Source organism: Heliconius melpomene, chromosome 20, assembly GCF_056956725.1.
Source record: "Heliconius melpomene rosina isolate 202511_hmr_F chromosome 20, ASM5695672v1, whole genome shotgun sequence".
Taxonomy (NCBI): Eukaryota; Metazoa; Arthropoda; class Insecta; order Lepidoptera; family Nymphalidae; genus Heliconius; species Heliconius melpomene.
Window position 1 is genome coordinate 13,128,061 of NC_140408.1, and position 14,416 is coordinate 13,142,476.

General features: G+C 38.0%; 1 protein-coding gene across 3 annotated transcripts in view; it reads left to right on the forward strand.

The window, feature by feature from the left end:
• The window catches only part of Syt7 (Synaptotagmin 7), a 265,710-nt gene that overhangs the window by 167,955 nt on the left and 83,339 nt on the right, over positions 1-14,416 (forward strand). The gene's annotated exons all lie outside the window — the stretch shown is intronic.

Genomic DNA, 14,416 nt, shown 5'->3' on the forward strand with positions numbered 1-14,416 from the left:
TATGACGAGGTAGAGCGCGGCGTTGAGATCCGTGACTCAACAAGCCATGCCTCTTGAAGTCGGCGGTATGTGTGCAGTTTCTTAATAGGAACGGTGTGTTTTAACACTTACTTCCCAGGTTCCCTTTGGCTACCCTGTTATAAAGCGTAACGTAGAAAAAAAAATATAGTCGAAGAAAAAACCTACATTCTATTCCTAATATGACGAAACTATTTCTTAATACACATACAACAAAATATTGGTAAAAGAAACACGACAAATATTGAATGTTTGGGAACAAAGGCGCTCTGTCCTCGTGAAAGGAATTCTTAAAGTTCCTTCCGGTCCGAGTTTAACGAGACATTGCTTTGGAACTTTTCGAGGTAACGCTAAAGCTGAAGTCAATGGATATTTGAGAGTTTATGTAATTTATAAAGGTAGAGAAGAAGAAGAAAAACAATATTAAAAGATATATTTTATTTGAGAAATGACATTTAGTAGCGTAGTCACTTTTGATCCAAATTCGGTATAAAGCGTATTGAGTGGCGGAACTTAACTCCGCGCTTTGAGTACTAAAGCGTGGAAATATAAATATTTAGAGCAGGATAAGCAGAAGAAAGGCTTCCCTCTCCTAAATGGGGTACGGAATTATCTTAACTGGAACGGAGTCTCTTTACCCCAGGTTCCTTCTGCGTATCCTGCTATGTTTGAAATACAGCGTGAAGCTGAATAAAAAACATTACCCTAAGTGGAAATCGAATTTACGTATATATCTATAACGTTTCGGTTTAATCCCTTTCTACTGCGCCACGGCGGAATCTCAGAAATTTTAACCTCATGAATACTTGTTAGTGTTCTAAAAATAACCTTATTTTATACACGTTATTTCCATGGATTCCCTCTAGTATCCCGTCTCATATAAATGTTAAGATAACAAATCCCCGTTTACATGTTTACACGACGAATAAACGAGGGGTTTATATGATAAGAATTTTATATATTCTTTACTTTTGAAGTCGAAATGTGTGCAAGTAGCATTTAATGGTTAATATTATTTAATGGTAATACTATTTTAATTATAAAGATATTGTTTTATCATTGCGCGGCGTTAAGTTACGCCACTCAATCTTTCTCTCTCTCAATCAACTCATTCATATTAATTGCATGATTACACAATTAATTTACTTGCAAAATAAGTATCCCTTAGTCCAAAATGATTAGATTTGTAACTGTTTTAGAATCGTCATCATAATTTTTCACAAGATTACGTACAGGTACCTAAAGGGAAAGAAAATTTAAACTACCCCAAGAAAATACCCAAAATACCCCATGAAGTATCAAAACAAATACGACCCTATAGGAAACCACACCTATATGATGGTCTTTTATAGGAAATATGAATGGAACATCCCCAACGCTGCGCTGCACGGTCGTCTGTCAGTGTAACAGATAATACGATTTACGATGCATGTCCGGAGGTTATGGTATTAAGATAGTGTCAATGGAAAGGTATACGGGTGGTTTCAGCGATTGGATTTGGAACTTTATGGATAAGTTATTTATTTTGGACTTCCAAATAAATGTTTTAAAGTATATACTTATCCATTTTTCCAAAATAAAAAAAGTATATTCTTATTGCATAAATTTGTTGTAATTCTTTCTGTCCGTCTGTTTTTCTTTCCATCTGTCAACACCAATTTTCGTAGGATCTCGTGAAGATATCAAGCTGATATTAATTAATTAATTAAAACAGAAAATTTGTAAATATCTAAATCAACATAATCAAAGATATTCTACTATATGGAAGCAAAATCAATCCTACTATAATAGTCTGTAATAGGAAATATGAGGCCAATATCCCCAAGTACCACTATACGGTCATCTTTCATTGTTAGACGATTTACGACGCATGTCCGTAGATTATAGTATTAAGATAGTGCCGATGAAATAGTAGAAATGTAACTTCATAGAGAAGAAGATTTGACCTTAACTTTAAGAGTTTTCGAGGATATTTTTATATATATACTCTTCTTTCTTCTTTATTATTCTCTTGTTTCTTCAGGTTCTTTATCATAAAATGGAAAAAAACCCTTATATGATCACTTTGTTGTTTGTCGGTATGTTTGTTTGACTGACCATCTGTGAAGACTTTCTTAACATCGCGTGGAAGTAGCATCCTGAGTTGAATATTGAATATCCAGGTCTATAGTTCCTTGACCAACTAAAAATTCTAAAAATAGCATCAAAGCAAATTCGAACCATTACCTCCTTTGTAACAGGAAATATAAGTCCAATATCCTACACGCCTGGCCTCCACACGGTCATATGTCATTGTAACCCAGATAATATGATTTACAATGTATGTCCGTATGTTTTCGAAATTTATAAAGATAAAGTAATGTATGTAATAATAAATTTAATGAAGAAAAAAACGAATGGTTGAGCTTAATTTTAAGTGTGCTTCAAGAGAAGTTTTATTGCTTTTTTTGAAACATAAGGAAAGAAATTAACTTTTAATTAATGTAACTTCCCCTACATTTATATTTTATTTAGAAATACATATGAAGTAAGAAGCCGAAAATTTATCGCTCTTTGCCGAGTAATCGTCAACTACTGGTCGACTTTACCGACTAATTCGTACATCTCTAAAATTTATCTCATTGCACATAGAATAGGGTAGGTAGAGGGAAATTTGGGAACTTAGCGTTCAGACACTGCCGTTTCTCTCTTTTCTCTGAATACTCAAGGCATCGCGTGTTGAGTTGCGGTACTCAACGCCGCGCTTTGTTTGTTACCGAAGCGAGGAAAAGAAAATATTAAATTTCCACTGAGTGAGAATCGAATCCATTTGTTATGCCTCTGTGGCAGGGTGGCCTTCTATACATATAAATACAAATAAATCAATACAATACAAGGATTGTGACTAATTATATTACAATAAATCCAATATCATTGAGAACATCGATGGTATTAGAAAAGTCCTTTGTTATTCCATTTCCTATATTCGTTATTAGAATTATTATTCGATCAATTATATAATAATAAGCCTTTGTTTCTTATTTCATTTGAAAAAATATAAGTTTGTTTTAGCTTCACGCTATATCCCGCATATAGCAAGGTTGAGAGAGAGAAATAATTGTCGTCTTTATAACTTCATTCTCTTCTTTTCGCCCATTTTTCGAGAAATCGTGTGTTGAGTGGCTGAGCACAACGCCGCAATGCTTGTAATAGTTTGTATTGTAACCAGAGCGAGAAAACGAAAACAATTCATTGACCACTGTGTAGAAATCGAACCGACAACCGTCGTTTGACTAAAAAAGTCAGACGCTATGCCGCTGCGCTACGACTGCCTTGATTATATCGACGGTCAAAAACCAATTTCTATGGAAATCCATACAAATCCGTACATAGTGAAAATCTTATCAAAATATTTTTTTCCCATATAAAACGTGAAATTCTTCTTTCCACAACTAGGCGATATAAGAATAGATAAATATTGTTAATAATTAATTTTATTCTGTTTTTTCATTTTTTTTAATAAATAAGCAACAGAAATGCAACGTCTGTGAAAATTTCATTTGTTTAAATATCACGGTTCGTGAGATACAGCTTTGTGACAGACGGGCAGAAAGTCAACAATATCTTAATAATATAGAGTCAATTTTAAGCTTGGGGTCGGGAACCCTAAGAATTATCACTTTTCCAATAAATAATAATAAATCATATTTCTTTTAATAATTTTAATTTTATAAGAAAGTAGATTACACTATATAGATTATATCACACTACTTTATGTATTCTCTTTGATTTCTTATTCTTTAAAGCTTGACATGCCTCATTTAGTATACGCTGAATCATGTATTAAGAGATACAGTAGCCAAGTAAGTACTATAAGAACCTAGTATAACTAAAATAGAAGTATATTTAACGGACTCAAAATAGGAGAAGGCTCTCTATTCGGCGCCTAAAAATATTTTTATGTTCATACTAACATTTCTTCTTATTGAGCACTTTTAACTTAGAGATTTCTTTTTTTCATTTAGTGGGGTATACGCAGTGTACCCCAAAAGTAGTTCCAATCATAATAGTTATGTCTTTATAATAAAAATAAAAATTATCATTTATAATATAACAAATATAAAAAGGATATTTTATATAGAATTATGAGAAAAAAAATGTAACAGCCGTTATTATCGCTGTAACAACTCACAAATGGTAAAAAAAAGTTGGAAAACGACTTCCAGGATCGTTGACACTGTAACAGGAAAAATGTTCTTTACACAAAGACTGGCCATTATTTCCTTTCATCAACTTTTCCTAAAGGCCAGTTGTGCCCCACAAGTATGTGACTGTAAACATGACATGTTGTAGGTTAGATTCCTACTCGAGAAAATAAAATATTTCAATATTTTCATTTCTTCGTTCTGGTGGAGTTGCAAAGCGCAGCGTTGAGTTCCATTCAGAGAGAGCCATTCAATAGGCCTCCAGAATTCGGCGGAAATTGGAAAATAAAGGGTCTCAATACTCCCTCTACCTACCCAGCCTAGGAGCCTGCGGGATGCAGAGAAGTTGAAAAGAAAAACTTTTTTATAATTATATTCATCTTAGACTTATCCGACGGTGTCAACAGAGACCAAAATATTTTCACAAAAGTCCCTCGCTTCAGGCAGTTAACTGTTGGAAGAGGAAAACTTGGTACGTATTCTGAATTGTAAATACTTGTTAGTAAAGCTCCACAAATCCCTCTCAAAGGGGTCACATTTCAGTGACACTATCAATATTCTATGGTTGGCTTGTTTGGTTTAGTCATTCGTAATTTCGATTGGTAAATCAGAGTTGGACGTGATGAGATCGAACTCCATTTAAGACTTAAATAAATTATTTTTATTTAACAGCTCTGGTAATAGAAAACGCGTCGTTGAGTTTCGCATCTCAATACATCATGTCTTGAAAATTGATCGGAAAGTGAGAAGCAGAGAATTCTTACAATAGACTCTTCCGCCTGTCCTGATGGGAGAGAAAAAACGTGGAGCTCGTTCTTTTTAAGCACACTCTTATTTAGTTGAGGTGTAACTATATAAAAAACAGAAGAACCTGAATTACACGCACTTCTAAGTGTTGTATCATCATGAAACTTACCGATTAGGAATATGTAGATTAGGAATATCAGATGATAATACATTATTTTAGTACCATCGACCTGGTCTGATAATGGAATTGGAATATGGCTGGTAAAACCTTGGACTGTCTACCAGCAGACATGTTATCGAGTTCGCGCTCATTACATTCGTATTAATAATGTGTTAAGTATTATTTTAGTTTTTTATATTATTATTTTTGTTAAAGATATATTGTGTATATACAAATATGAAAATCCAAGAATATATTCGTACGTTCTTTTGTAACAAGTGCAAGATCTAAGCTAATAAAGCTATTCACATCTTGCTGAAACTTTAATACACTTGTTGTTACAAATTCTCTTGTTCAGCGTCTCTTTTGGAGATTTCACAAAGCTTTTCCATACAAAGATTATTTTCTGATGCTGTAAGGAAATATGTTTTGACGAGAGAGTGTGCTATTGTCTTGACAATTTTATTTTTATAAAATGCTTAAATATATCCTGAACTAAACTAAACTTTTAGAAGGGTTTTAAGATACCAACAACTTTAAAGTCAATATTTTTTTAACAACTTACCGTAAACATTTATAGTTTGGTTCTAACATTAACAGCGTATATAACATTCATTTAAATATACGTACTTTTAAATTTTTGTTAAGGTATCTCAAGACTTTTTCCTAGTTTCCTCTAGGTTCCCTACCCTGTTATGTACATCCTGCAAATCGTGAAGCTAAAAAACTCATCACTCAACTTAATCAACTTCTTTAGGAGAAATGGATCACTCCATTTACACACGTACACAAGAATAATAAACATACATATACATATGACAAACTAAATGCCACACGAACTATCAACACGTCAGTTTCAGCCCCAACAATATTGAATGTCTGCTGTGATTACGTTCGACTGCTTTACATTATTACGCGTGATTGATAAAATCTGGTAAACGACAATGGACGTTAACGTTGCATTTACTGTATAAGTGTCCATTTGTTGTCATTATTATCAATTATTGAGGCCAATTGAGGCACAGGTGTGTTACTGTTAACGCGACTGGATGTGGGTTCGATTCTGACTCGAGGAAAATATATATTTATTTAAATTTATATTTTCATGTCCAGGAAAAGCGCGGCGTTGAGATCAGTCACTGTTGAATAGCGTAACTAAACACAATGCTTCCAGGGAGAGTCGCTAGGTTTCCTCTTCCAATACTATACAGCATACAGCTGAAAAAAAAAACAATTATTTTTTTACTCTATCATGGGGTAACAAGGCAGAGAGTGAACGGAATCGATTTTCTCTGCCTAACCTCCATCTCCCTTCTCCTATATGCGGGCTACAGCGAGAAGTAAAAAAAGTATAAAATTTTGAACCCTTATAAGCAGTAAACCTTGTCCCTTAAATATCTAGTTTATGTCGACCATAAAGTGTGGTTCAGTAAAGACATCAAGTTTAAACGAACTTTAGTTGCCTCTAACTTTCTTATTGAGCTTTTACTTGAGGGACACGGCTTTAAGTTGAGTTTTATATTTCATAGCGTACTGTTTTTCTTTTGTTTAAGCTTAACGGTTATTCTCGTGTAGTAGGTAGGGTAGATAGAGGATTGTTAGTGATAAAACACTCCGCCCCAATACCCAGATTGCGTGTGAATTGGGGAGATTCACGAGATTTTATGTCTATCAGAAAGAGAAAGTAATAATAATGAATTACTTTAGATTTTCATTCCTTTTTCTTATCCGTCCATCAGCCTTTTAAGGTCCACTGCTGGACATAGGCCTCCCCCAATGCTCGCCACTCCGTCCGGTCCTGCGCCCTTTGAATCCAGCGGGTTCCCGCTGTCTTCTTAAGGTCGTCGGTCCACCTGGTTGGAGGGCGGCCTGTACTCTTATACAAGCTTAGAAAGTAAAAATGAAAAAATATTGCTCCGAACCCACCACCATCATTGACTAACTCTAATATACAGTTAAACTTTTATGAACAACTTTCCATACAATACAACCCTTGAAAACGTTAAAAGAGGGAACTCCAAAGTCAATACATAAAGTCAAATAGTACATTCAGTTAATGCTAAAAATAAAACTGTAATACTTTTTCTACGAGTATATTAGACACAAAGGGAAAATACAATTGTTCCTAAATTTACTTTTATACTAGAGTAAGTTTTTTAATTTTATATAAGTGTTCTTATTTATAAAGACGAGTGATTTCAGTTCAAATCCGAGTTAGGGCAATGTTTATGGTATCGGCAATCTGTATAGCTTAGATATTCTATCGATACTTGAATTATAGAGACTCGTGAATATATAGAATACCCGGGGCACCCAGGCAATGTATGAAATTTAGAATATTATTTTCTACTACACTCTACCTTGGTAATTTTGTTTTAGCTTCAATCTCGCTGTACCCCGTACATATCAGGGTAGGCAGAGGAAACCTAGTGTTAAGAGACTCCGTTCCCCATTTTCTACCAAGTTCTTGAGGCATTGTGTTGAGTAACGAGACTCAACGCTATCCTTTGCCATGTTACCAGAGCGAAAATAAAAATATTTAATATGTCTTTCCCCCGAGAGGGAACCAAAGCTACAATTTTACTATCAGGGGCAATAAAACGTAGTTTATTCTGAATCTTCTCTAAATCCGTTACGTACTTTCTTCCTGTTGACTCGTGAAGTAAGGGATTTATGTATATAGGATGGTAAGTTCCAAGATTTTTAGTTCTTAGGAAGTGTCAATCGATTTTCTTTCTATGTGTAACACTAGTGTTCCGTTCTGGTCTTGTCCTCGTTGATTACAAGAAAAAACAACTTCAAGTTTTTTCCCATATAGCAGGTAAAATAATATGTTAGGATATTCCGATACCCATTTTTCCACTTTCCTTCAGTATTAACGATATATACATTCTTCTTTATTTTCGCTATAATTCTTCGCTAGATTTTTAACTTCTATATTTCAATTCCTTTTCCCCTATTTGTATGCTTCTAGAAAAATGTAAAAATTCAGTTTCATTTTGTAGTGGAAAATGAAACTGCACTCCTCGGATTACACGTCCAAGCGTTTTAACCAATTACGTTAATACAAACGTACAACAACATCCTGCCTGGATAAAATTACTATAAACTAAAACTTTGAAAAAAAATCTAAAATTAAATCAGCTTCACGCTGTATCCCGCACACAACAGGATAAGCCGAAGGAACCTGGTGTTAAAACACTGTAGTCCCCACTCTCCGCCGAATTGGAGGCATTGCCTGTTGAGTGGCGGAACTCAACGACGCGCATTGCCTCGACACCAGAGCGAAGAAATGAAAATATAAATTTAAATAAATATCTCATTGCCTCGAGGTGGGATCGAACTGTCAACCAGCGTTTGTGGCCGTTTCATCATCATCATCATCAACAGCCATCTTTTGTCCACTGTTGGACATAGGCCTTCCCCAATTCTCGCCACCACACTCGATCCTCAGCTTTTCGGACCCATCCGCTTCCCGCCAACCTCTTTATGTCGTCGGCCCATCTGGCAGGGGGTCGTCCCACCGGTCGTTTTGTACGGGGTCTCCATTCTACGAGACGTCTGCCCCAGCGGCCGTCGGCTCTACGACAGATATGCCCCGCCCATTGCCACTTCAGCTTACCAATTCTTTGGGCTATGTCGGTAACCTTGGTTCTCCCACGGATTTCATCGTTTCGGATTTTATCCTTAAGAGATACACCGAGCATAGCCCGCTCCATGGCGCGCTGAGCGACTTGAAATTTGTAGACGAGGCCTTTCGATAGAGTCCATGTCTCCGCCCCATACGTCATGACCGGAAGAACGCACTGGTCGAATGCCCGAGAGTTCAGGCATTGAGGTAGTGGCGAGTCGAAGATTTGACGAAGTTTTCCGTACGCTGCCCAGCCCAATCGTATTCTTCTGTCAGCCTCTTTGTCGAAGTTGTTCCTACCAAGTTGTATAGTCTGACCTAGGTAGATGTATTCCTGAACAACTTCGATGCTAACATTATCGACGATAACTGGAATTGGATCTGCGAATGAATTGAACATGACCTTAGTCTTATCCAAGTTCATTCCCAGACCCACCCGTCTGGAAGAAACACTCAGGCTTTGCAGCATCTCCGTTAACTCATGCAGCGATTCGGCCATTATAACTATGTCGTCAGCAAATCGAAGGTGTGAAATGTATTCTCCGTTGATATTAATACCCTGCCCACTCCAGTCCAGTGTTTTGAAGACATCCTCTAAAGCGTTAGTAAACAGTTTCGGAGATATTACATCTCCCTGTCTTACTCCGCGCTTCAGAGGGATTGGTCTTGTCTGGACATCCTGAATTTGGACAGTCATCGAAGCGGATTTATATATACATTTCAACACCTCGATATACCGCCAATCGACTTGACATCGCTGCAGAGAATCGAAGAGAGAGAGAGAGAAGAGAATGTGGCCGTTTGTGGCCTCCCTATTGCCCTGAACCGCCTAATATTTGGTATATTATGCAATTCTGTGTAAACAAATCTTGGCCGTTGTGATGCAGCACTATTTTGCAGCATTTGCTTGTAAACGTGATGATTGTAGGTTTATTATTTCCATTTCCTCGCTCTAGTAACAAGACTCCCTAGAGAATTGGCCGTTGCTTGTGGAAGTGTCGTGACAGTAGGTTCTCTCCGCCTATCCTGATCTGCAAGATAAAATATATGAAAAAAAAATCCATTTAATTCTGTCATCGGTCAAAGCTCTCGACAAGGATCTATTACTAAAAGCTCAAAGAAAATATAAAAAAAAAGGTTTTATTGCGACGAAGCATGTCATCCATCTTACGGAGGGGTCATACGTTGTTTAAGCTTAGTGTTAAATTCCAAGCTTAGTTAGCTTTAAAAGTAGCTTTTAAAAGGTTTATTTAGGTTCACTTTTCATACATAGCACTTGCTGTGCTGTTTTTCTTTTATTTTAAATTTTGTAAATCATTGAAAATCAAAAGAATGAAACGGAAAATGGGGAACGGAGTGTATTAACACTAGGTTACCTTTGTGTATCCAGTGTGGGGCTGCTACTATACTGCTAAAATAAATACCATTTATACTTTACGTCTTAGTTTAGGTACCTTAACCAGTTAAATATATTGGATTTAACACAACACTATTACTCAGTGGATTTATAGGGATTAGACCACCTAAGCTTCTTATAAAGCGCCTTTTAATTTGCATTAAGCTACCGTATACATATTTTACCTCAATTACTTACTTGTAATACGTAGTTTAACCTATAAAAAAAGATAAGTAAATTTGAGGTCATTTGATTTCACGATTCATTTTGATGTACCGATTCATTTTGATGTACCGACTTTGATATAGTTTTTCTTGCTATCAGAATATACTTTTATTAAATTACTGAATCAATTTTACATTTTTAAATATAAATTATTATAAAAAAGATACATTTAAAAATATAAAAAAACCACTCTTCCGAGGGCGGGACAAGGGTCCAAGCCATCGGTGGCTAGGGCTCCAGAGAGAGGAACCTCCGCACAATACGTGCCGTCTCAAGTAATACTGCCTTCTGTATCCGGTTCTTGATCCAACAGCTAAGCGATAGCCTCTTAAGGTGTTGGTCGAGGCTTTTCGCTATTAGACCGTTAACCGAAACCACTATCGGCACAATGATAGTCGCATTGACATCCCACATGGCGGTAATCTCATGGGCTAGGTCCAAATATTTAGATTGTTTTTCTTTTTCGGCCTTCACGAGATTTTCATCATGTGGGATAGTAACGTCAACAATCACTGCGCGGCGCGCCACTCGGTCTACTAGTACTATATCAGGTCTATTGGCAACAATATACCTGTCAGTAATAATAGACCGATCCCAGTAGAGCAAAGCACAGCTATTTTCAAGAACAGACATGGGATTGTACCTGTAGTAAGGCACCTCCAATTCTACAAGGCCATATTGAAGAGCAAGTTGCTGGTGTATTATCTTGGCTACTTGATTGTGTCTATGCAAATACTCGCCATTAGCAAGATGAGAACAACCAGAGACAATATGTCTGAGGGACTCCCCAGGTCGATGACACGCCCGGCAGATGTCGATAGTGCCATCTTTCATAATATGTCTCTGGTAGTTCCGTGTCTTGATAACTTCGTCCATAATTGCACAGACAAAACCTTCAGTTTCTCCGAAAAGATCCCCGAACTGTAACCAAGATAATGATGAAACAGTATCCACGTCCTGGCCCATTAGGGCTCTATGGAATCTACCATGCAGCTCCTTGCTCTTCCATACAGCCATGCGATCAGAAGTAGTAAGTACTACAGGCCGACGCCAGTTCTCTTTGCCCAAGGAAAGAGGAGTAAGGCCTTTGTCAACTGTTACCACATCCTTGTGCATATCCACGTCAATCTTGAGAAAATATTCTCTAAGACTGCATACCTCGTGGTTATGGAGGTTCTTGACATTCAAAAAGCCACGACCTCCACACTTACGCGGGATATACAGTCTCATTACAGACGAACGCGGATGGTGCATTCGGTATGTCGTCAACAATTTACGTATTTGGCGATCTACGGAGTCTAACTCAGTCTGTGTCCATCTTACAATGCCAAAAGTATAGGCTAAAAGCGGCATAACCCAACCGTTGAAAGCACGCACCTTGTTGCCACCAGATAAAAGGCTGCCAAGCACTTTTTTCAGGCGGCTAAAGAAACGCTCCTTCACCAATTGCTTTATGCTCCGCTCATCAATACCCAATGCTTCAGACATTCCAAGATATTTATAAGTCTCACCTTCACCAAGAGTTCTGAAGGAAACAGAATCTGAAATGCAAATATTATCAGATCTGATCACACTCCCCCGCACTACATGCATGCTAGCACATTTATCGACGCCAAATTCCATTCTTATATCACTACTAAAAGTTTGAGTTACCTTTAGTAGCCGCATAAGATCAGAACGTTTTGACGCAAGTAATTTCAGATCATCCATGTACAGCAAGTGAGATATGACCTTACCCCCCCGGCGAAGACGAAAGCCTAAACCTGAATCCTCTAACATAGTGCTAAGAGGATTCAGAGCTAGGCAAAACCATAAAGGACTCAGACTGTCACCCTGAAATATACCCCTCTTTATCCTTATCGGTTCAGACGTTGCAGGAATATCACACTCCCCTAGATGACGAAGGACAGTGACCCATTGTCCCATACAAGCCTCCAAAAATGATCTCAAAGTAATATCAATCTTATATAACTCCAAGACCTTCAAGAGCCAAGTATGTGGCACTGAATCATATGCCTTCTTATAGTCTATCCAAGCAGTAGTGAGATTTTTCCTGTTCCGCCTTACCTGTTGGCTTATAGTTGTGTCAATGAGAAGAAGTTCCTTTGTACCACGGCCACCAGCCTCTCACCCATTCTGAGTCGGTGCCAAAATTTTGTTACGAACAATATGTCCTGTAATTTTTTTATTCAGAATAGATGTAAGGAGCTTATAGATGGTAGGTAAGCATGTTATTGGGCGATAGTTTTTAGGCTCCGTGGTACATCCGGATTTGTATGACAGGAATGTTACACCTGTTGTCAAAAATGTTGGTAACGATCCAGAGTCAAGGGCATCCTGGAATTGTGTTGCGAAAACGGAATGTGAACTGCGAAACCACTTCAGCCAGAAATTATGCAACCCATCTAGCCCGGGACATTTCCAATTATTAGCATAACGAATAGCACACCTCACGTCAATTTCGCTTATTTTTATTGATCTCATTGGTATAGTATTTTCGCAATTTTTCGCAATATCACAAAACCATTCACCCTCAGTGTGTTCAACAGGAGCCGACCATATACTACGCCAAAAACCAGCACTAGCATCTGGATTCGGGATCTCGCAATGACCCTCGGTCGACGATTACCCGACTTGAAACTTATTAGCTTGCCAATGAGGATTCTAGTCAGATTGATACGCTTTTCAGTGTCGTACTGCCATGCCGGCACCGTATGCTTTGATGCCTTAGTACCCCCTTTATTTGGGAACTGTACACCAGCAACACAACATACAGCTACAGCACCACAATACAACAATGAATGCGTATCAGTAAGATCGTTACAGTTGTTAAAATGACTTGGCAAATGTTGATCTAGAATCCTCACTAGTGCTATGTTACGTCTATGCATAGGCAAACGAGGTAATTTTGGTCTGAGATTTACCGGAATGGAACCATATTCCAAAATAGCATCTTTCAAGCTTCTCCTCAATCGCTCATCGTCCTGGGCACTCACAGACAACTCAATATTACCTTGCGACTCAATGTTGGCGTGCTGGAACTGTGACCGGATGTCGCAACTGTTGTTGTTGGTAGTATTGACCTGCTGAAAGCTCAAGCGTAGCCTTTCCAGTACGGATTCATCCAGCAGATGACGTCGCTGAATGATCCGCACCCTGTCCGATAGTCGCTGTGCAGTAACGGTCGCTGTTGGTTCAAGCTCCTGAAACATAGACAGTAACCTTGAACGATACGCAGTGAGGTTAGTTCCCCCCTCTGTTGCCCTATAGTACGCACGCATGACACTCTCATTCAGCTGTTGAGACCATCTCATGCGAGGCACTTTACCACCGGTAGCGGGAGCCTTGTTGAGCATCCTCGACACTCCTGGCTCCAAACCCTCCGATGGTGGGATGTCGGCGCGCCGGCGTGGTCTTAAAGCCGGCCCTTCCGACTCTGACATTCCTTCCTCCGAACCCGCAGTCGAAGCCGCAGTGCGATAGTCGTCTTCTGACGACGGCGGTTGCGGATTCGAAGGGCAACATCTCCGCCCGTGGTGTTGGGAGTGCACTTGTCCTCCTGGCATCCGTCACTATTTTTTACTCTTGTGCCATCTTTTGCCAATATTTGTTTCAATTCTAGTAATCCAGATCATATTTTTGTATCCCATTTTCTTATGGTTTTGTACTTTTTCTAAATTATTTATTAATTTATATCAACAGTGAAAATTTTTCCTGACATGTTTGTTTGACGGTTGCTAGGGTTTTTCTTGCTATTATTATTAATAAGTAATTCGGTTTGCTAAAACAAAGTACATTTTATAGTTGTTATGAAAAATTAAAACTGCCTCTTAAAATGTAACTGAATTTGAACCTACACCTATAATAATGACAGTATATTCCACCTTCTCTACCACAAAGCTGTGTGCAAGGCATACCAACTAGGAACCTTTGGTGATCAATGTCGGGCATTCAGTAATTATGGGAGAGGACTGTGGCCGCATTCCAAATGCATCTGTCGATTTGATTTAGACGGATTTATATCGAACTTAGAATTTTAATGGCTATGTTTATGT